Here is a 22,917-nt window from a genome sequence, read left to right as displayed (position 1 = left end):
CCTTCAGCAGCTCAGTCAGAGAAAGTCACTTCTTCAAGCAGTTGTTTTCAAATTAATATATCTTTAGGGTGGGGTCTTGAAACCCTTTCCAAACTTGTTGGCTTCCATTATCCTGAGTTTCTTTCTTCAATCCAGGAGGGAATGTTTCAACTCAGAAGAAATTGCGATACAATAGCCACTTTGCGCATCTGGCTTTAGGTGAGTGCCGGAGAACCAAAATCCAGGTTGTCAGGCTTTGTAAGCGAGTGCCTTTAACCTCTGAGGCGCCTCCCAGCCTGCTAGGGTGAATTTTCATCATCAACTTGATTCGATTGAGAAATGCCTACAAGATTAGTAAAACATGCCCCAGGGCATATCTGTTATGACATTTCCAGAGACAATTTGATCATAAGCATTCTGATTTAATGAATGAATTGATCTGCTGATGGATTTCAGCATTTGAATAAGCTATTGATTGGGGGAGTGTGTGGAACTGTCGTAGGTGTTGCCTGTTTAGAGGAAGTAGGTCACTGAAGAACCTTTTCCTCCTTCCTGTTACTTCTCTTTGCAGCTTCTTGTAGGCCTTAATGTCAGCTTTTATACCAGGCCAACACTGCATGACACTCCTGAAGCCATAAGAAAAACAAACCTTTCCTTCTTTTATGTTCTGCCAGGTACCATGTCACAGAGATGACAGTGTGAACTGATAATACGTTTCTAGACGAGAGTGTGAGTTTCTGGCTCCCCACCAGCTAGTGGTACACGTTATCAGAGCCTCAGTTCCTGCTGTGTGAGAAAGAAGGATAAACATGGTTAACTCCTACTGCCTGCTCTTCTCCTCCAAGTGACTCCTGTAAGAGCCATACAGGCTCAGGGCTGTCCAGTGCATTGTGTCTCCATATGAAGAGAAGTCCTTGGCCTAAGACGTTCTGTAGCATTTTTCCCACTCTTCCTCACCACATCTGGCCTCCATCAGTGCCCAACAACTACTTGCAGGGATTTCTCAAAGGAAGAAGAGCCAAAGTCCATCTTGTTCTCACAGTGGCACAGATGCTCCAGGCAAGGCGATCCTGGTGTTGCCTGGTTATGGAAAACTGGAAAAAAAAAAAAAAAAGTAAAAAGTGATGTGCATGCCAAATCAAATGCCTTGTCTATTTGTTATTGCTGGAACAGATGCCACAGACTGGGTTATTCATGAGAAGAGAAATTGGTTTCCCACATTTCTGAAGGCTGGGAAGTCTCAGAGCAAAGGAGCAACATTTGGCCAGGCGCTGTCATAACATGGCAGGGGGGGAAGGGAGTGAGGTAATGTGAGAGCAGGTGGACACATGGGACCACACATGGCGGTCAGAGGACAGCATTGAGCAGTCAGTCCTCACCTTCTGCTTCATCTAGAGGCAGGATCTGTGATTGGGTAGAGGTCTGTTTGTCAGGCCAGCTGGCCTGTGAGCTTCTGGGAAATTGTCCTGGGTCTACCGTTTTCACCTTAGGCATGCTGGGATTAGAGAAGCCCACCCCTGCTTCCAGGTTTCTTGTGTGACCAGGGCATCTGAACTCAGCTTCTCATGTGCTATTGCAAGTCCTTTATCCACTGATCCATCTCCCCAGCTCTCCCATAAGCTTATCTATTTTTTATATTTTAGAGAGAGACAGAGAGAGGGGGAGAGAATTGGCACACCAGGTCCTCAGCCAGTGCAATTGAACTCCAGATGCTTGCGCCACCTACTGGGCACGTTCATCCTTGCGATTGCCTCACCTTTTGTGCATCTGGCTTACGTGGGATCTTGAGAGCTGAACATGGGTCCTTAGGCTTGGCAGGCAAGTGCCTTAACTGCTAAACCATCTCCCCAGATCTGCCATAAGCTTTTGAGAAATATTTAGCTAAGGAATCACAGCATAAAGCAAACCATTGTATTTGCTGAGTGTGGCAGCTCCTTCCTGTTTGCTTCTTATCCAAAATGCCATCTGTTACAGTGCGTGGAGATGGGAATCTGGCCTTGGACTCCTGTGGATGACTGCTTTTGGAAGGATGTTCTTTCCATCGGCACAACCATGATGAGTTCTTATTGGCAAACCCTGACCCCTGGTGTTGCACTGGGTACATATGGGAAGGAGACTTCTCCCCCTCATATCTCAGCCAAGGTCCAGGCAAAACCACGGAGGAAGTGGGGAGAGGAGCAAGTGTGCCGCTTCCGTGGTGAGCCTGATAATCAGTGTCAGGGTGAGGGAGACAGACGCTGAGGATACTCAACACCTACCAAAGCAGAAACCCAGAGGCTCCTAAGAGCCCATCATTGAAGTAGACTTAAAACACACCAAACAAGGCACAGGGAATTTTGCAGAAGAGGGACAGAAAGATTGTAAGAGTCACAGGTTGGGATGTCATGCCCACAGGCACTGCCTCCCCCTAGTAACTGACTGTCGCTCCCACAACACATAACCCACAACCCCACGGGGAATACCAGAAACCTCACTGAGGAGGGACCCCTATTGTATGAAGGCAGGAAGGAGCAAAAAGATTGTAACTGGGTTACAATCACATTTCACAATTAGTTAGGGGGTGTTTTGGGTGAGGCCAACAGTGATGGCTATGTAATTTTCACTGTTATGATACTGTATGACATGCTGTCTCAGTTTTAAAATATTTTGTTTATCTATTTATTTGCAAGGGGAGAGAGAGAGAGTGAGAGTGAGAGATTGAGAAAGGATGGGCCTGCCAGGACCTCTGTCTACTAAAACACAATCTCCAGTTACGTGCACATGTGCCACTTTTTGCATCTGGCTTTGCATGGGTCCTGGGGAGTTGAACCTGGTGGGTCTTTAGCTGTTGCAGGCAGGTGCCTTAACTGTGAAGCCTTCTCTCCAGCCCTTTTTTTAGTTTCTTTAAAAAAAATATATATATATATTTATTTATTTGACAGAGAAAGAGGCACAGAGAGGGAGAGAGAGAGTGGGTGTGCCGGGGCCTCAAGGCACTTCAAATGAACTCCAGACGCTCGTGCCCCCTTGTGCATCTGGATTTTGTGGGTCCTGGGGAATCGAACCTGGGCCCTTTGGCTTTGTAGGCAAATACCTTAACCGCTAAGCCATTCTCCCAGCTCCCTTCCTTAGTTTTAAAATAAGTAAGCAAGTGTATCAGCTCTTCCTTCCAGAAGCCCACCACTTTTGCCTTTTCTGTACCCAATGGCCCTGTGTGCACAGGGGCTGAGGAAACCCCTGGGCAACAGCTACCATCGCAGATGGTCGTTTCTCTCTGCCATCCAGTGCAGGCTCCTGACAGAGAAGGACATATATTGATCCCTTCCTCCAGAGCCATGCATTTTAATACAGTTTAACATACTGAGTTGTCAGGGTTTGATCTCTTGAGTCATAGTTCAAGATCCTAATTCTATTGCCTATATTTATAAATTTCTTGGACACTTTCAAGCACAAGGCAATCAGTGTCAATAAGAAAGAAGAAAGAAAAACAAAAGAAGAAAACAGGATCATTCTGTGTACACAGACCAAGGGGTTTAGATGGTTTCCTTCAGCGCCACGAAGGTGGTGTTTTTCCATATACTCAGAATCAAAGGAAAACTGAGAACAAACTTTCTAAGTCCTCATTAGCTTTATAAATATTATTTATTTATTTGAGACAGAAGCAGAGAGAAAAAGAGAGTGCAATAGAGATGAGAGAGAGAGAGCAAAAATGAGGGTGCTCTAGGGCCTCCTGCCACTGTAAAGGAACTCCACACATATTTGGCACTTTGTGCATCTGGCTTTGTGTGGGTACTAGGAATTGAAGCTAGGCTGTTAGGCTGTGCAAGCAGGTGCCTTTACCTGCTGAGCCATCTCTTCAGGCCCTTACTAGCTTTTGAGGTAATGAGAAACTCCTCTATACCAAATGAAAGGAAATGTGTATGGTAGATGAGCACGGTGGTTATTTTCATTTATCTACTGGCCAGGCTGTGTTGACTCTCACTAGCTTTTGTTGTAAAAGGAAACCTCCCTCCCCATGAGGAAACCAAGTATGTATGGAGGATGGTGAGCTGGTGAATTTCATTCATCAACTGGCCAAACTGTTTTGATGAGTTGTTTGGTCAAACAATAACCTAGATATTGTCATGAATGTCTAATTGTAGATGTGATTAACACTTGACTTTATTCATTTTTATTTATTTTTTATTTGAGAGTGACAGAGAGAGCATGAGGCAGAGAGACTGAGAAAGAGAGAGAGAGAGAGAATGGGCATGCCAGGGCTTCCAGCCACTGAAAACGAACTCCAGACGCTTGTGCCCCCTTGTGCATCTAGCTAATGTGGGTCCTGAGGAATCCAGCCTTGAACCAGGGTTCTTAGGCTTCATAGGCAAGCGCTTAACCACCAAGCCATCTCTCCAGCCCTCTATTGACTTTAAATAAAGCAAATGAACTTCCATAACTTGGATGGGTTGTGACCAATTCACTGGGGTGGTAAGGGCATGGACTAGGGGTCTCTGAAGTCAGAAGGAATTCTGCTTCTACACTGCAGGGCATGAGTCCCTTCTTGTCCCCACCCTCCTGTCTGATTACCCCGAGCTTCAGTCTCGAGACTACCCTGAACCTCCTCCTTGAGCTTGTCAGCTTGTCCCATGGAGTTTGGACTTGATAATGTCTTCCCTCACCCGTACCATAAACCGATTCCTTAAAAATCCCATTTTTTCCCCTGCTCTGGAGAACCCTTATTAATAAGAACGAGGAAAGGATTTTAGAGTCCAACCAGCCAGAGTTCTGTATGCTCACTGCCTACAGCACCAAGCATATCCGTCCTGCCTGGGTGTGGCTGCTAAGGGCAGGCTCTTGCGAGGGAAGGCATGCAGGAGGGTTTCTGGAAGGAAGCAGATGGCTCCCTCCAGGGGTTTAAGATGTTGTTAGAAAGGTGAAAGGGTAAGAGAATCAGAAACATAGTGTACCCAGGGGCGAGCTTCAGAGAGAACTGATCTGCTAGCTCCCAGAGGATTGCGAAGAGCAGTGATGTGTATGTGCAGCAGAAAATCACAGACGCAGGTAGAGCTGAGGGTGGACGGGGAGACCAGAGACAGGCTGCGCCCTGGCCTTTCCTCTCCTCCAACCCCAGTATCTTGCCAGGGTTTTCCATTGGCTGAATCTACCTAGGAGCCTCAGGACAAGGAAGCCCACTGAAGACTTTGCCAGGGCCAGCCTCCTGGGACAGCAAACAGGGAAGAGAAGGACAACCATTAGAATTAAGAAGGAACAAGGAGAAGGTAGGTAAACAGATAGAGGGGGAATCTAGAATTTGTAACTGTTCATGTTCAGTACATTATAAACTAAACCTTATTAATCAAAGAAAAAAAAATCAGTTTACCTTTTGGCGATGGGGTGACTTTATTCATAAAAGTAGCGATGGGTTTATACACACGAACGCATATTCTTTGATATGGGAGAAGACCTAGTTTGCCCAGAACCTGGATACAAGGGCTTAGTTTAACCTTAGTTCTCAGCCACTTGGACCAGACCTTCTTATACTCCTTCCTGTCCCACATCCCTCCACCTATGCAGCCAGGCCGCTGTTTCAGCTCATTGTCACAACTTCAGGACTTGTACGGCTACAGATGTTACAATTTGTCGACTGCCTCATGTATAGAAAGATGCCATCAGTGTTCTGTGGTAAGCAAGAACTCAGCCTTTGACTGTATTTCTCTGGGTTACTAAGTCAAAGCTTTGGAGTAGATGGGAGTAATTTATAATGCTACTTTCACCTGACTTGCTTAAAGCAAACTCTTGAATTTAAGTTACGCTGTATCCCATACCCTTAGTGGGGATTTTAGAAACACTTGCTGTATTATTAATTTTCTGTTAAACCCCAGAACACCAGCTCTGTGCAAATGAAGAGGTTCTTGAGTCAGGATGTGTTGAGTACTTACTGAGCTCTTACTCAAGGCAGGGCAGGCATGGGCAGTCCAGGTCACATAGAGGTCATACCAGCCTCTGCTTCCTGAGCATCCACAGAAGGTTCAGAGAGATAAGCGTGTCATAGCAGCAGCATAGGATGAACATGAAACAGGCACGTGCAGAAGGACAGTGTACCCCTAAATCTGAAATCAAGACAGACCAGAGAACGATGGACCCTGGAGGGATAACTTAGAGTTAGCACCAGGGTCACAGCATTCTGGGGAGACAGGAGGATCAGCCTGGAAAGGCAGATGTGTTGTGAGCAAGGGCCAAGAAATAACCAGGGGCTGGTATTCTGTGATATAGTTTGAATCTTGTGGAGAGTTTAAAAGTGGGGGAACCCCAAAGCCTTCCAAGTAGGAAAGTGATATGATAGGATTTTAATTGAGCAAATAAAAAGAAGATAGAGAGAGAGAGAAAAAGAGATAAGGGTGGAGAATGACTTGGAGGATGGCTGGTGAAGGCTGAGAGAGAAGGCTGGCAGGGAGCTAGCGTAGCAGATCCAATGAAGGATAAAAGCCTAGAGTGACGCTATCTAGGTTCATGGGCAAAAGGGCTAGAGGAAGGAGATGTAGTGGACAGACATTCCTGAGATGCAGTAACTTAGTGAAAATATGCCATAGGAGAATTTTTTTTTTCCTGATGTGACCTGCCCAACAGAAAATCAACACTTGTAATGAAGGAGGAGGATGGAGGAAAGGTGGCAAAAAGGTCAGTTTGGTTGACCTTCAGATATTCCTCAGTGTAGGTGGCCAGAGGTGAGGTCTACAGATCAACTAAAGTTGTGAGAATGAGCTTGGAGCAAATGCTGTCACAGGGCAGGGGGTGTAAGATAGCAGACAAGCCCACCAAAGGAAAAAAAGAGGAAGAAAATAAGAGGATCAAAGATTAGCATAGGTATTGCTATGGACAAATAGATCAGCAGTGAGGGTGCTTGCCTGCAAAGCCTAATGACCTGGGTTCAAGTCCCTAGTGCCCACATGAGCCAGATGCACATATTTGCAGATAATTTGCAGTGTGCAGAGACCCTGAAATGCCCATATACTCTGTGTGTGTGTGTGTTTCTTGGCTTGCAAATAAATTAATGAAACAGTTAAAAAGATGAGCATATTATTCTCTGTACTTTTATGAATGTTTGAAATAGTTCATCATTTTCCATAATCTGTGTGTGTGTGTGTGTGCATGTAGAGGCCAGAGAACAACCTTGACTGTATGAATTTTGCATTCAAGATGGCCATGAATCTATGGAGAGAAGGGTTAGAAAGTACTGACTTAACTGTGATATGTTTGCATATCAAATTCACAAGGAATGGCCTTGTGATTGTTTATATTGATTGTCAACTTGACAGGACCTAGAAGCACCTGGGAGGGATTATGCAGATTAAATTAGCCTCTGGGCAGGCTGGAGAGATGGCTTAGTGGTTAAGGCACTTGCCTGTGAAGCCTAAGGACCCATATTTGGCTCTCCAGATCCCATGTAAGCCAGACACACAAAGGTGAGATAAGTGCAAGGCCACGCGTTCCCACTAGAGGGCGCAAGTGTCTGACTGCAATTGCAGTGGCTGAGGCTCTGGCACACAATTCTCTCTCTCTCTCTCTCTCTCTCTCTCTGTGTGTGTGTGTGTCTTTCTCTCTTTAAAATAAAAAAAGAATATAAAAATAAAATTAGTCTCTGGGCATGTCTGTGAGGGATTAGGTTAATTAAGATGGGAAGACTTACCTTCACTGTGTGTGGCACAATTCCATGGGCTGGGGTCCTGGTCTGTATATACAGGAGAGGGCTGGCTGGGCAGCAGAATTCAACTCTCTGCTTTCTCACTGAGCTGAATGTGACCGGCTGCCTCAAGTACCATGCATTATGGAATGTAACTGTAAGATGAAAGAAACCTTCCTTCCTTAAGTTGAATCTTTGTCACAACAAGGGAAAGTTGTATGCATTCCAGGTGCACACACATGCACACACACATATATACATACAAGCACACATACACTTACACATGTTGGAACACTGAGTTTAGTTGATACAAATTAAAACAATGTTACTCTATGTGTTTATATGCACAAGCAAATGTATACATGCTTTTATGTAATTTTGTACCTCATATATGATATTAGGTAATGTTCTGATGGATGGTTTATATTGTGTGTGTAACTATATATTATACATATAAACCTATATCCAGACATCTAACTACCTATCTATTTTTATGTAAAATATCTTGAAAGGATATCAGGATAGTAAAGGTTAAATATGTTCAGACAAAACTAGATTATTTCAAAATGTATAAAATCTATGATTTTAAAGTGAAAGTTTGGGTAAAAGTTTATTTGTAAGTGGTTGAATGCAATTTCTCAGTCAGAATTTTTTTTTTACCTGAATTATAAGACTATGGTGCTATGGAAAGACCTTGAAAGACCAAGAAATGGCATAAAATTTATGATATAATTTTCTAAATGACCAGCTGTCACTTCTCTAAGAAATGCTATCTTCATTTGTAACTCTCAGGGTACCCAGAAATTTATAATACAAATAAGATTTCTGTGGTATTGAGTCCGCAACCCACACATAACAGCCCAGTATATCTTCATTAACAAGAAACATTTCTATTGATTTCATTTTGTGATGTTTCATATTACATATAACAAATATGTATGGTCACCTAAATGAATTATTACAATCCAATTTGAAATGATTGCACGGGGTTATTGTGTTATCTCTAGGATGCTTTAGTTTCTGGGTGTCAAAACTGTTTTTATTTAATGAAATAACATGGAAAAGTTAATCAGAGTAGGCTAGCCTCTGTGGAGCTGGAGGTCACAGGCGTTTACTCTCAGCTAGAAGTGGGGGAGCTTTCAGTTTGGAACTGAGGCTGGAGGTGGTGGAAGTGGAAGGGCCCAGCCGGCAGCCTTAATGTACGTTCCCTATCATCCCATCAGTATCACTTGGCTTGTGTGGCTTTTCAATGACTGGATTTTTGATTTAAAAATTTCCTGCAAGGAAAATAGAATTAAACAGGCAATACAAACATAATAAAGAATCAATACCGTAGTTAACATTTCTATTGTGCTTTATTGACCAGCCTGACTTGGGCTTCTCCCTCAGCTGTGCGGGCTGGCCCAGCAAGTGCTCTGAGATTCTGAGCAGGGCTGGGGCGAGAGCGTGAGCAATCGGGAAGGTCGCTCTCTTCTCAAAATTGGGTTTCTAAGAAAAAAGGGTGTCTCTTCTAACTGTGAATTCTCTCCCGGTGGAGCCAGAACACAGAGGTAGAAATGTCCTTTTTTCCTGAAATCACATGTTCTCGTTGAGCATACAGGAGGTACAGAGACTCGGGTGTGACACTGAGCTGTTCATGGGGTGCTTTCCCTTTAAGAGCAGTTTCGTTGAGTTAGGGGATATGCTGGGGGGTTTTCTCTCAGCCTTCTACGCAGAGATGCACAGCTGGAAAGACAGAAGTGAAAGCCCTGGCCATGAATGAATCCTTCTGTTTCTGACTCTCCTTTACAAATGTTGGTCAAGATGACCAACTGAAAATGAAATCATGAAAATGCACAGGTGAATTTATGTACTGGGAAGGAAGGGCTCTGGGGGCCAGAAACAAGAACCCAGCATTGGGTCAAAACCAGAGGCATCAACCATGAGTCTGGGCTACAAGGAGTGATGGGCAAAGCTGGGTGCTGTTTGGAGGAAGAACTGAACCCCAGCAATAAGGACCATTCTGCTTTGGAAATATGATCAACAGTTCTACCCTATTCGTGACGTGGGTTTTGTACTCTGGACCTTGAGTTCAAAAAGAATTTATGGAAGGAAACCAGGATGCACACTTTTTTTGTTGTTGCAGTCTATAATATGAGACTAAATGTACCCAGCCAGGTCTAAAACTAAGAAATCCTATAAAAACCATTGCGGCATAGAGATAGATGTAGAAATCATCCAGGAACTGCTAGATTGTCAGAACACAAAGCTAAACTCATCCCAGTGGGGTCATTTCTGACCCTGGGACACATATGTGGAGTTTCTTCAGGAACCAGCGTGTGCCCAAGACAGACTTACATCTCACTCACTATATAAGGTGGTACGTGCTGATTTCCCACAAGTAACTAAGAACATGACAAACGCACAATGACACTGTATCCTTCAGAGAAAGAGCCAATATCTGCAACAAATGGGAGTGTTTATGAAGAACAGATGAGGGTCAGATCCAAGACATGTGAGATACAGGCATGAACTTGCCACAGTGGCTTATGCCTAGAATAATGCCAGTGGTTGGGAGGCTGAGCTAGGAGGATCACCATGAGATCAAGGCAACCTAGGGCTACAGACAGAGTTCCAGTTAATTTGGGCTAGAATGAGTTCTTGTCTCTCAAGAAGAGGGTGGGGGCATGATTCAGATGTTCAAAGTGAAAAAAAAAAAACACAATGATTTTATTTATGTATGTATTTAGTTTGGTTTCTCAAGGTAGGGTCTTGTTCTAGTCCAGTCTGACCTGGCCTCAGCCTCCCAAGTACTAGAATTAAAGTCATATGGCACCACGCCTAGCTACTTTTTTATTTTTATTTTGTTTTCATGTATGTATAGGTGTTCATATGGAGGCTAGAGGACAACGGCAGGTGTCATCTTCAGGAAATCTATCCACTTCTATCTGAGACAGTGACTTTCATTGGTTTGGAGCTCACCAGTTAGGCTAGACTGACTGCCCAGCAAACCCCAGGGATCTTCCTGTCTTGGCCTACCTTGTGCTGGGATTACAGGTACTCACTACCACATCTGGCATTTAAAAAACATTATTTTATTTTAGAGAGAGAGAAAGGGAAAGAGAGAGAGGGAGAGAGAGAGAATGGGTGGCCCAGGGCCTTTTAGCCACTATGAACAAACTCCAGATACATGCACCCCATTGTGCGCATGTGTGACATTGCATGCTTGCATCACTGTGCATCTGACTACATGGGACCTGGAGATTTGAGCATGCATTCTTAGGCTTCACAGGCAAGTGCCTAAACCACTAAGCCATCTCTCCAGCCCACATCTGGCATTTTTACATGGCTTCTGGGGATTGAATTCAGATCCCTTGTGCTTGCAAGGTCATCACTTGGTGACTGAGCTACCTCCCCAGGTCAAGAATAGATTATAGAATTCAAAATGAAAGAAAAACTAGTGGCTTGAGCAAGATTACTAATGCCCCTGGAGAAAAATAATTTTGAATATAAATCTGATAACCCCACTGAAAGTACATTCAAAGGGAAATCAAAGATGAGAAATATTAAACCCAAATAGAGACCGTGAACATTGAAAGTGAAGTTCTGGAATATAGCTGGGGGAGTTCCAAAGGGAACTCAGTGAACAAATGAGAAAGACAGTGTTTTAAAAAGTGTTGCTGGAGCTAGAGAGATGGTTTAGCTGTTAAGCGCTTGCCTGTGAAGCCTAAGGACCCCAGTTCAAGGCTTGGTTCCCCAGGACCCATGTTAGCCAGATGCACAAGGGGGCACACGTGTCTGGAGTTCATTTGCAGTGGCTGGAAGCCCTGGTGTGCCCATTCGCTCTCTCTCTCTCTCTCTCTCTCTCTGTTTCTCTTAAATAAATAAATAAAAATGAACAAAAATATTTTTAAAAAGTGTTGCTGGGCTGGAGAGATTGCCCAGCAGTTAAGGTGCTTGTCTGCAAAGCCTAATGACCTGGGTTCTGTTCCCTAGAAACCATGTAAAGCCAGATGCATGGGATGGTGCATGCATCTGGAGTTTGTTTACTGTGGCTGGAGGCCCTAGCAGGCCCATTCTCTCTTCTCTTTGTCTCTCTGCTTGCACATCAATAAAATATTTTTCAAAAGTGTTGCTGAGGAAATTTCCTAATTAAAAAAGTCATTAAATAAGTTTGCATTTGCATTAAAAAGTCATACCTGACACATCACATTGTTATTAAGCCATGGGAATGTTCACTGGTTTACCAAGATGGATCTGGAATAGTTGCTTTGATCTATTTGTTGCCCTTTCTATAAGGTATAAATAGAGATGGTCTCCCCTAAGATAAGTAATATAGCAATTTAATATACAGTAGGGAATGAAACAGTTCTATTGAATTTTGAGAGAAAGAGAAAATACGAAGCTAGGGAGACGGTTTGGTAGGTAAAGTGCTTGGTGCATAAACATGAGGACCTGAGTTCAATTCCCAGCACCCATGTAAAAGTCAGACATGATGAGACACCCCTGTAATCCTAGAGCTGGGAGACAGAGGATCCCCAAGACTTGCCAGGTATAGTCTGGCTGAATCAATGAACTAAAGATTCAGTGAGAGACCTCATCTCAAAAGAGTATAGTGGAAAGTGATTAAGGAATGTACCTGACTTGCATACACTCACACATGCATGTACAACCCCAGATGCATGTACCAACGTGTATCTGAACATGCATACACACACACACACATACACAGGCAAATGAAAGTGATGATGGAGGTCTTTCATCCAGTTGTGCCATCTCATAGTGGCTGGGAAAGTCTTCTTCTCCTGGGATGATCACCCACTTAACACTTTATCACTTCGGAACAGCACCCAGTCTCCTCTGACATCTGTTGTTGCCACCGGAAAGTTGGCTGTCAGTCTGATGGCTTCTTAGCCTCACACTGTGCGAAAGCACTTGGGAGTCATGGACAATATGCGGCTGGCTCTACCGCTGAATGGTCTTGTCTCCCCCAACAATTGTTCAGAGCTTGTATAACCTTGAGTAGGGATGAGTCTTATAAATTTCTTATGAGTTTCTTGAGTCATTGTGAACTCCTCTCCTCCCTTCATGAATGAACATTTCAAACCAGAAGAAATAGCTATACAACATGAATGAAGATAAAAGTAAGATATACAAGCCGGGCGTGGTGGCGCACACCTTTAATCCCAGCACTCGGGAGGCAGAGGTAGGAGGATCGTTGTGAATTCGAGGCCACCCTGAGACTACACAGTGAATTCCAGGTCAGCCTCGGCTAGAGTGAGACCCTACCTCAAAAAAAAAAAAAAATAAGATATACAAATACCAAAAAGATACTACCTGACTGATCAAGTATAATAATGCAATGTTGAAAGAAGGAAAGAATCCTGGAAAATATCAGTGAAGTAAAGACAACTTGAGAAACTTGTATAAACATATTGAAAATTTACTATATATAATATATATATAATTTATTTATATATTTATTATATATATTATATATTTGCTATATATATAATATTAATGTCAACATTTGAGTCATTATTTAAAATAAAAAGGAATTAAAATGCTATGAAAAATCTCAGAGATGATAGGAAGGCAAAATTTGGGTGAAGTTACAGAAGTCTCAGATCCTTATCTTCTTTAAAAACTACTTTTATTTATTTGCAACGAGTGGGAGGAGAGAAAGAGAGAATGAGAATATGGGCATGCCAGGACCTCCAGATGCTGCAAGGGAACTCCAGATGCACATGCCACTTTTTGAATCTGACTTCATGTGGGTACTGGGTAATCAAACCGGGTCATTACACTTTGCAGGCAAGTGTGTTAACGACTGAGCAATCTCTCCAGTCCTCAGATTCCTGTTTTGTGTGGAAAGTATTGAAGTGGGGAGGCCTAACTTGACTTGTGTAGAGTGCATTAGAATCCAAGAAAATTGTTCTTAATGATCCTTTTATGATAATATAGTGGTAGTTGATTTTAACACTATGTTGGTGAAGGCATAAAAGTTGGATATATAATTCCAAAAGAATACAAAGAGAGAAAGGATAAGAAGAAACAAACAAACAAAAGTTAGGAAAGAAGAAAGAAAACTACTCAGGAGAATAATAGTAAAAACTGATTTAAATGAATGATTAGTAACCAAAACAAATATAAATGGATTACACTTTTCTTCTTTTTATAAATCAGTAGAGTCTGTGTGGGCTAGAGTTTCATCATTCCTGAGACAGGCTGAGAAATTCCATGTTTTCCTTTTATTTTCATCAGCACAGACAAGGTAAAATTCCATGACAAGTGGACATGTATGCATCTACCCTGTGGACATCATGTGTAACATGGCATAACTTTATGAGTTTTGATCAGGTTGCAGTATAAATTTCTCTCCTGCTATAATGCTGTGTTCCCAAGGGCAAGAAGGCTGCAGGAGCTGGTTTCCAGAGCTTCCTCAGATCCGCAGAACAAAGCGAGATGGAGAGGAGGCGGGTCTCTCGCCACGTGGAGTAGTTGGAAAGAGGCCAAAATGCAGCTGAGTAGTTAGAAGGCCACAGACAGCATGGCTGGATGGCTTTATTAAGAGTGCTGATAACTGAATCAATGGCCACATGCACAGCGGCCTCCCGTGAAGAAAGACTTCGGGACTTTAATTGAGTTTTGGCTCAATATGATATGGCTACCAGATCAGCTAATGTGATTTTACAAGGCAATAATGGGGGCAGATTGTCCAGAATGAAAGGTGTGATAGACCCTCTGCACTCTTACTGGATCGCAGCTGGAAGAATGAATTGAGTCTCACATTCCGAAGGAAGCACTGGTACATAAAGAGAGGGCCCGATGGTATCAACCTAACTTCTCTGTGCATGGGCACTTGCAGGAGTGAGGAGCCTGGCGCTGTTCGAGAAGCCACCCGACGGCATTTCCTGTCAGTTCCTACAATGTCTCAGGGTGGGTCAGGCGCCAGGGGCAGAGAAAGCCTTTGCAAAGACGAGCAGGAGCTGGAGTTTAGAAATTGCACCAGAGGCTCTGAGAGGGGGGGCCAGAAGGATGTGGATGAGCACCTGTCCTGAGCGCTGCATGTGTGCTCCAGCGATTGTGCATACCAGTGCGTCAGCATGCTTGCATGTCATCATGTGCACGCCTCTGTATGTTTGCATGGGTGAATATCATGTGTGCATGTCAGCATGCATGTTAGTATTCACAGATATCAACTGCAGCTCACTGTGTGCTCACCTGCATACATGTTAGCATGTGTTGCTGTGTTTGCATGCATGTAAGCACATGTGTATGTCAGCATGTGTATCCCTCATGCATGTGCCTGTAATCACGTATGTTCACATGCATGCAAATCCACATCCTAGTATATGCATGTGTGTGTACATGTTAATGTGTTAGTACGTGTGCATGTGTTAGTGTGTGTGTGCACATGTCGGCATGTGCATCTGGGTGTATGCCTGTTGGTATGTGGGTAGCATGTGTATGCATGTCAGTATGTGTGCATGTCAGAGTGCATGCATGGACTGTGGCTGGTCCATGGGCCAGATGCAGGAGAACAGCCAAATGCTGGCAGGGGCTGACCCTAACCGTCACTGCTTTGGGCTCTGTGCTAAGTCTGGCCTCTTGGCTTTAGAGAGTTCCAGGTATTTGTTGGTTAATAGAGAAGTGGCTTCGGTTTCCATCCTTTCTTTGCAATTTGGCCTTTCCTTTGGTCTACTGGACTTGCAGCCTTGACCAGAATGCAGAATCTCTCCTCCCCCATCCTCTGAGGGCCTCTTTGGTGTAGGTATGAGCAGCGGGAACCACAAAAGACCCTGCAGACACCTGACGCTGGGGGGGAGCCCCGTGCTCCACAGCCAGTGTTTATAGCTAGAATTAAACAGAATTCCGTCTGGAATTAGTGAAGGAGGAATTGGAGTCACGGCACTGTCACGGCTTAAAAGATTTCTATTGAACCCAAAGGCCTGATGGAATTTCAATCCTGGGTTCTGAGTCTGTCTATCCTGCCTCTGTCGCCTCTGGGGACAGGTACGGTGGCCATGAGCAGCAGAACGGAGACCAGGCAGGGTCATTAATATTTCAAAAAGGTAAACGTGGGAATGACATCGCTGATGATGCTTCAGTCCTTCCAGGGTCTCTGTGGTGGGGCTGGGAGGGAGGCACCCAGGGCTCTTCTGGAAGTTTCCAAAGCAACCTGGTGCATGGCCGGCACTAGCTTCTCCCATTCTGTAGTAGAAATGGGCACACTCTGCTTTCTACCCATAGCTTCTGCTTTTCTCCTCTAGGTCCTGCTTGGTTTCCCCACTGCCAGCCTGGTGAAGACCCTTCCTGCGCCCCCAGGAGTGCTGGCCTTCTCCTCCCACTTCCCCACTTCTGTCCACTGGACTGGTGGGTTCCACTGCGTCGGGGCTCTCTGGCTGGCACGATGCTGACTGAAGTCCGTGCTCCTGCAGGAATAGGTCTCCCGAGGAAGGCAGCCGCTGTCCTGGAAGGCTAGCCCTTAACTTGGGAGATAAAGTAAGAGTTACCCATGGAGACAGCATGTGGCCACCACGAGGCGCCCAGGACTGAGCTCACAGGGCTGGCGGTGTGAACACTTAGAGAGATGCAGGGGAGAGTGAGGGCCGGGTTGCTTCTGGAAGGATGAGATGAGGGACTGCTGTGGTATTGTCCGAAGCTGAAGGTGCTGAAGACTGTGGGCACCTCTGTGCATTTTAGGTTCTGATGAAGTCACCATGAGACCTCACCATAACGGTTAAGTACACAGTGCCACGTGTCTGAGGCAGAGCCTCCAAACCCCAGTTTCCCCATTTGTGAAATGGGGTTCATGAGTGTACCTGTACCCTGGAGATGCAGGTGTGAGTAAGATACACATTAGAAGTGAGTTCACTGTGACTGTCATCATTGAAGGCTTATCAAATCTGTAACCATGCAGGTAGGACAAGAGAAGCCAGCTCATCTTGCTAGCAGATGAGAGAACACTGTGGTTCTAAGTGGGAAAACTGATATATTTTTTTAAATACCTCTCAGCCAGTGACCTGCAGATATGGATTGAGAACCTTGTCGTGTCCTGCCTCCCAGCTGGTCCTTCTTGTGTGTCAAAACTACAAAGCTGTGACCCTTTATCTAATCTTTATAGATGAAAACAAAATTTGGTCTGAAAGTATCTAATATGTAACCATATTGTTCCCAGAAACCAAGATCAATAAATCTGAACTGTATCAAAATGCCACAAGAAAGTAAATGAGTCCACAACTTCAGCCACAAGGCTTGGGGCCTCTAGCTTGTACAACACACCGCATGCAGGTCTAGGGAAAGACACGGGAGCCTCCCCTCCGCCAGATGTACGGTGAGTCTTTAGGTACCACCATGTGTGTGTTGTATGCATAAAAAAGAATATGACCTTTTTACCTTGTGACGAAACTCCTTTTCATCCCTCAAACGGCTTTTTCCCCTGCTGGAAAAAAAAAAAAAAAAAGAAAAGAAAAAAAAAAACATTCTCTGGAGCAAGGTTTGGAACCAAGATGCAAGGGGGATATTGCAGGGCCTCAGCAGCTCCCTGAAGTGTGCATAGTATTGTGCTCATGAGTGTTTGCTGGAATGTTCCCCACACCCCCACAACTATGAAAATGTTAAACAATGTGTCAGGTTTCCTGCCAAGGTCAAAGCCAGATAAGATTAGTCCCCAAAGGCTCCACCAGCTGCAAAATAAATCCTTTGATAGGGAAAGGCTTCTCATTTCTTCTGCCTCCTGTGACCCTCCTTCCAGTCCAGGCTGTTTCAGGTTTGTGTAGACCCTGCCACTACTGGCTTTTTTTTTTTTAAAGTTAAACTGAGGCACAAAGCGATTTTTTTTTAGAGTCTTTTGAACCAATACCAATTCATCAGTTGGGTAGCCCCAGCCAGAGGGTCTGTGGTGATTTGAAGGTACAGTGTCCCCCATAGCCTCATAAATTTGTGCTTGAGCCTCAGACCTCATTGTCAGCTTTGGAGCTTTGAAGGCAGAGTCTTGCTGGAGGAGGTGTGTGACTGGGGCTGATCTTGGGACTTTACCACCCACCACTAGCTCAGTAGCTGTTTCTTCCCTTTTGATATTTGACTACGTGTGCCATTGTTGAAACGTCCCTTCAATACCATAAGCTGAAATAAACCCTTTCCTCCCAACAGCTGCTTCTGGTTGGTGGGATGTTTTGTCTCAGCAACAAGTCAATAACTGCTACAGGTGGTTAAGGAGCTTCCTGGAAGGGACTCAAAGGGTGGCATTGACTGGACAAAGATGGAAGTAAAGCAAAGAAGATAATTTAAAAAAATAATAAAAACCTTTTGTTTATTAGAGAAAGAGGCAGATAGAAAGGGAGAGAATGTATGCACCAGGGCCTCTAGCCAGTGCAAATGAACTCCATCTCGTATGTGCCACCTTGTGCATCTGGCTTTACATGAGTACTGAAGAATCTCCGGGTTCTTTGGTTTTGTGGGCAAGAACCTTAACCTCTAAGCCATCTCTCCAGCCTGCAAAGAACACATTTGATTGGGTACGACTGTGCAGTGACCTTATTTGGTCTAGTTTGCTGGAAATTCCTCAGTTATATAATTTTGCTGGTTGCCTCCGAGTAGTAGTTTTTCTGCTTTTCGTTAATACAAGCATTTGCATGTATAATTTAAGTGTTGCTCATGGCTGCAAACCAAGCAATGCTTATGGTCCCTTATGACGCCTATCTGACTATACTGGTGTTAATATGAAATTTTTCCCACAGGCTCAGATGTTCTTGGCTGGAAGTGATTGGACCCTGAGACCTCTGATATAATTGATAGATTCATCCTCTGATAGATTCATAATATGATGGCATCATATTGATATGTTGAAAAGTAGAATGGTCCTAGTTGGAGGAAGTAGTTTACTAGGGGTATGGAAGCATGTCCTGCTTTGACCCCTTCATTTCCTTAGCTCTGTTTCCTGCCCTCTATGAGATACGTAGCCTCTGCCATATTCCCTTGATTCCATAATGCTCTGCTGTGCTACACCCTAGGTCCAGAGTCAGCAGAGCCAAGAACTGTGGACCGAAACCTCTGAAAGCATGAGCCAAAGTAAATAATTCCTCTCTTCAAGTTGTCTTTCTCCTGTATTTGCCACAGAGATGGAAAGTATGACTAATATATAACTTTGTTTGGTGAGTGATATATATATATTTTTTTGGTAAGCCTCCTTAAAGGAAAACTGATTCTACTGGCTTCTGACTGAGAATAGACCATCATTATTTATAGCAAAAGAGGCTTTTGTTGAGATTTTGGGAGTGTGGGGAGACCATGGCAACAGTGGTCGACATCTGGATAATAGAGAGAACATGTGCATTCACACTGGCTCTCTCATTGATGAGAGCATGGAATGCTTCACTGGGAAGAGCAAAAAGATTCTGCAGTCTAATCTATTTCATAATTTGGGAGGAAAGAAAATGAGAAAGCAGGTTTGAGATACGTCAAAAACATACTTTGGAGCTATAATCGCTCTTCAACTTGAAGAAATAAAAATTGCCTATCTCCAGAATACGCTCACTATCCAACTTCCAGCGGATCCTGAATTTCAAATCAATACGGTTTAGTATTTCACTGGCAATCACGGGCTGAAAGCAGTGCTGTCACTGCTCCTTGGGAGCACAGAAGCTCGTGGAACAAAGGAATCGAAGGCAGTCATCCCAAGGTTGAAAGAAAAGAGTTGTGCTTTGCAAGGGCTTTTGTGAGACGGAAACAGATTGCAACTCAACCTGCCCCCCAAGGTCTTTTCCTTCCAGTCCAGTGCTAAAATCTTGGGGCTCCAGGGAGTGATTCTGAATGAGTGAGAACAGTAGGTGAACAGTTGAGAACGAGCGAGGTGATATGGAAGGCTAAGCAGACGAACTATGAGGCTGTAGGGTGCAGCATGCATCGGTCAGCTCTTGCCGTATGACAAGTCACCCCAGAGTGGAGCAGCTTAAAACCATGTCCATTTGTCTCCTGAGTGCATAGGTTTGCAGTTTGGGCTGGCTTGAGCTGGGTGGCTTTGCTTACTTCTATGGAGTTTGTGTGTGTGTGTGTGTGTGTGTGTGTGTGTGTGTGTGTGTGTGTGTGTTTACTCAGCTATGAGGTCAGCTGGGTAGTAGCCAGCCTAGGATGTTGTCAGATAGAATAGTAGGTTTCCATGTGTTCTCCTCAAGCTCTCTCAGGGTAGCCTGGGTTTGTTGCTACGATGACCGGGTATTGGTTCAGAGGAAGGTGGTAGAAGCATGTAATGACTATTGATGCCTTGACCCCTAATTAATATCTAGCCACTTCCATGGCCTTCTTTTTTTTTTCCCCCTAAGGTAAGTTACAATAAGACAGAGTTAAGCTATGGGAATGTAGAATCCACTTCCTGCCAGGAAAAGTCAGTGTTAATGCTATGAATTGGGACTGGAATGTCCTTTGTATTAAAGGATTGGTCTCCAGCTTGGTGCTACTGGAAGGCGGTGGAACCTTTAAGAGATAGGTTGTAGAGAAAGGCATTTAGCTCAATAGGGTTGTTCCCTCTAGGGGGAGTACGCTATTCATCATTCTTCCATTCTCTTTGACAATATGGTCACGAGGTGCATGGCTTTTCTTTTCCCCACACTCCCTGCTGTGGTGAGCTGCCTCGCTATGGCCCCAAAGCGATGGATCCAGTTGACTTAAGGGAGCTTTCCAAAACAGTGGGCCAAAGTAAACCTTCAATATCCTTAAAGTCTATGAAAATCCTGATAAGTCTATGAACACAGGTGTTTGTGATGTAAAGCTGACCAACAGTGTCCTTGCAAAGGGTGTGGGTGTTCAGAGGAGGACAGGACCCAGGCCATTTTGTGGTCTGTCAGAGGCCATTCTTACCGTTAGTCAGTGCCCCCAAGAACATCAGGCAGGTGACAGCTGTTCACGTTTGGAGATGGATTGGAAACACCTGCTGGTGTTTATGTCACTTTTAGAAGAAGGAAACAGCACCACAGAGGGTAGTGCCGGAAACTTTCTATCTATCTATCTATCTATCTATCTATCTATCTATCTATCTATCTATCTATCTTCTATCTATCTATCTATCTATCTATCTATCTATCTATCTATCTATCTACCTATCATCTATCTATGTATATTGAGAGAGAGAGAGAGAGAGAGAGAGAGAGAGAGAGAGAGAGAGAGAGAGAATGGGCATACCAGGACCTTTAGCTACTGCAAACAAACTCCAGAAGCATGTGCCACCATGTGCATCTCATTCATGTGGGTACTGGGGAATCCAATCCAGGTCCTTAGGCTTCGTAGGCAAGTTTCTTAACTGCTAAGTCATCTCTCCAGCCCCCAGAGTTCACTTTTATAATCTACTAAAAAGTATTTGATTTTGTCTTTTATTCATGGTCAATTGCTTACATACCTTTATTACACACCCCCAGTAGCACACTTTCCTACCATAACTTCTGTGTGTATGTTAACTGTCTTGAAATGACAGGCAGCTAAGGTGCGTGTTCTGAATTGAACCAACAGGATGTAGCTATGGCAATTCGGTATTCAACCCACTGACCTGCATTATAAGCATTTTGTCCCATAGGCTCACACAGAAAAAATCTCTCACTCTAAAAGAATGCTCACTCTACCATCCCAGCCAGTGAGCCCCGGTAGTCCTGAGGACTCAGTCATACATGGGACGATCGTACATATCTAGGTTGACATTTCTGTAATTTCTCCAATCTTCGTGTTTAGTGGTCACGTTGCCAGCTCTCTGCACAGAATAGTGTGTCCCCTTGCCTTTTCTATTCTAAACATCACTGTGCTCATTCATTTCTTATTACTTCATAATAAAACACCTGAGCATGGTCCTTTATATTGACAAAAGGGTTGGGGGGAGGCTGGAAGGATTGCTCAGTGATTAAGGCATTTGCCTGCAAAGCTAACGGACCCTGGTTTGATTCCCCAGGACCCATGTTAGCCAGATGCACAAAGGGGCATTCGCATCTGGAGTTCATTTGCAGTCTCTATTCTTTCTCTCTCTCTATTCTTTCTCTCCCTACCTCTCTCTCTGTCAAATAAATAAATAAATAATTTTTTTTTTTAAAAAAGGTTTATGTTGGCTCACAGTTCTTGAGTAGCAAAGTCTAGGGGGTCTCACCTTGTGATAGCATTCATGCTGGCAGAGTCTAGAGGTGATGCCGAGAATCAAGGGTGAGAGACAAGGTGTCCATGTGTACAAGTGAGTCTCTTATATAAGGACACTAAAACTCAATCATGGTGGTTTCACCCTGATGACCTTATCTAATCCCAGCCACCCTGAAGGTCCAACAAAGACCTCACTTCTAAACACCAAAGTACAATTAAGTTTCTACAGTCTTAATTCCTCCTGTGAGGATAAATTTCAACACACAGAGCCTTGGCAGGGGGGTGGGTGGTCACTGGAGCTATACCCAAATCATAGTCATGATCAACTCTTTGATATTTCTCAACCCTCTCTGTGGTCACATCTTTCACTGGTATCATTCTCTTTCCTAAATATTTTCTGATTTGTCTTAAAATATGAACCTTGGTCAGACCCAGGTCTCTAGCAAGCCACTGTGTAGGTACATCATTACTGTGTTTTGAGGGGCCTCCGAGTTTCTACTAATGCAGTTCTACAGTCCTTTGTCATTGGTGACCACATAACATAGGGACCCATTGTGCCTGGGCCAGGTCCTCAGTCTATGAACTGCTCCTCAGCCAAGAGCTTTGGTGCCTCTTCCTAATCATTGATTTTGGGATCAACAAAAGGACTTTCTGTTCATTTCTATCTCATTTCTTCTTGATGGTTTGGGGCCACTCGCTAGCAGGATGGGTACATTTAGGTCCTGATTCTTTTGTCTAGCTCCTTACCAATGGCTTCTGGAATGATGTCACTCAACATTCTGATGAGCAAAGCTCCTACAGCTCTGTGCAAGCCACCAGAGAGCAGGTACACAGGACCCAACCCAGAGCCACAGTGCCTAGGGGAGTCCTGCTCTCAGGCTAACATGACTCTATTCATCAGGGCTTTGGAATCCTTGTTCTGCCAGTTACAAATCCATTTAGCAGTGCTCCATCCCACCTGATTTCTCCATCTTGTCAGCAAAAATATCCTGAGAAGGTCTGTCAAGTGCCTTGTTGAAGTCCAGACCCACCCATCATGCTGCCTAACAATGCTATGGGGAGAGGAAACGAGATTAGATCAGGATGACTGGTGGAGGTGATCTGCCCCTTGACAGTCACTGCTTTCTTGACCCTTAGCTCACAGATCACTCCATGGTGATTACTTCCACCAAGGATCAATATTGTCCCCCTCAGTCCATATTTCA

Source organism: Jaculus jaculus, chromosome 5 (assembly GCF_020740685.1).
Source record: "Jaculus jaculus isolate mJacJac1 chromosome 5, mJacJac1.mat.Y.cur, whole genome shotgun sequence".
Lineage (NCBI taxonomy): Eukaryota > Metazoa > Chordata > Mammalia > Rodentia > Dipodidae > Jaculus > Jaculus jaculus.
Note: the sequence above shows the minus strand (reverse complement) of the source record.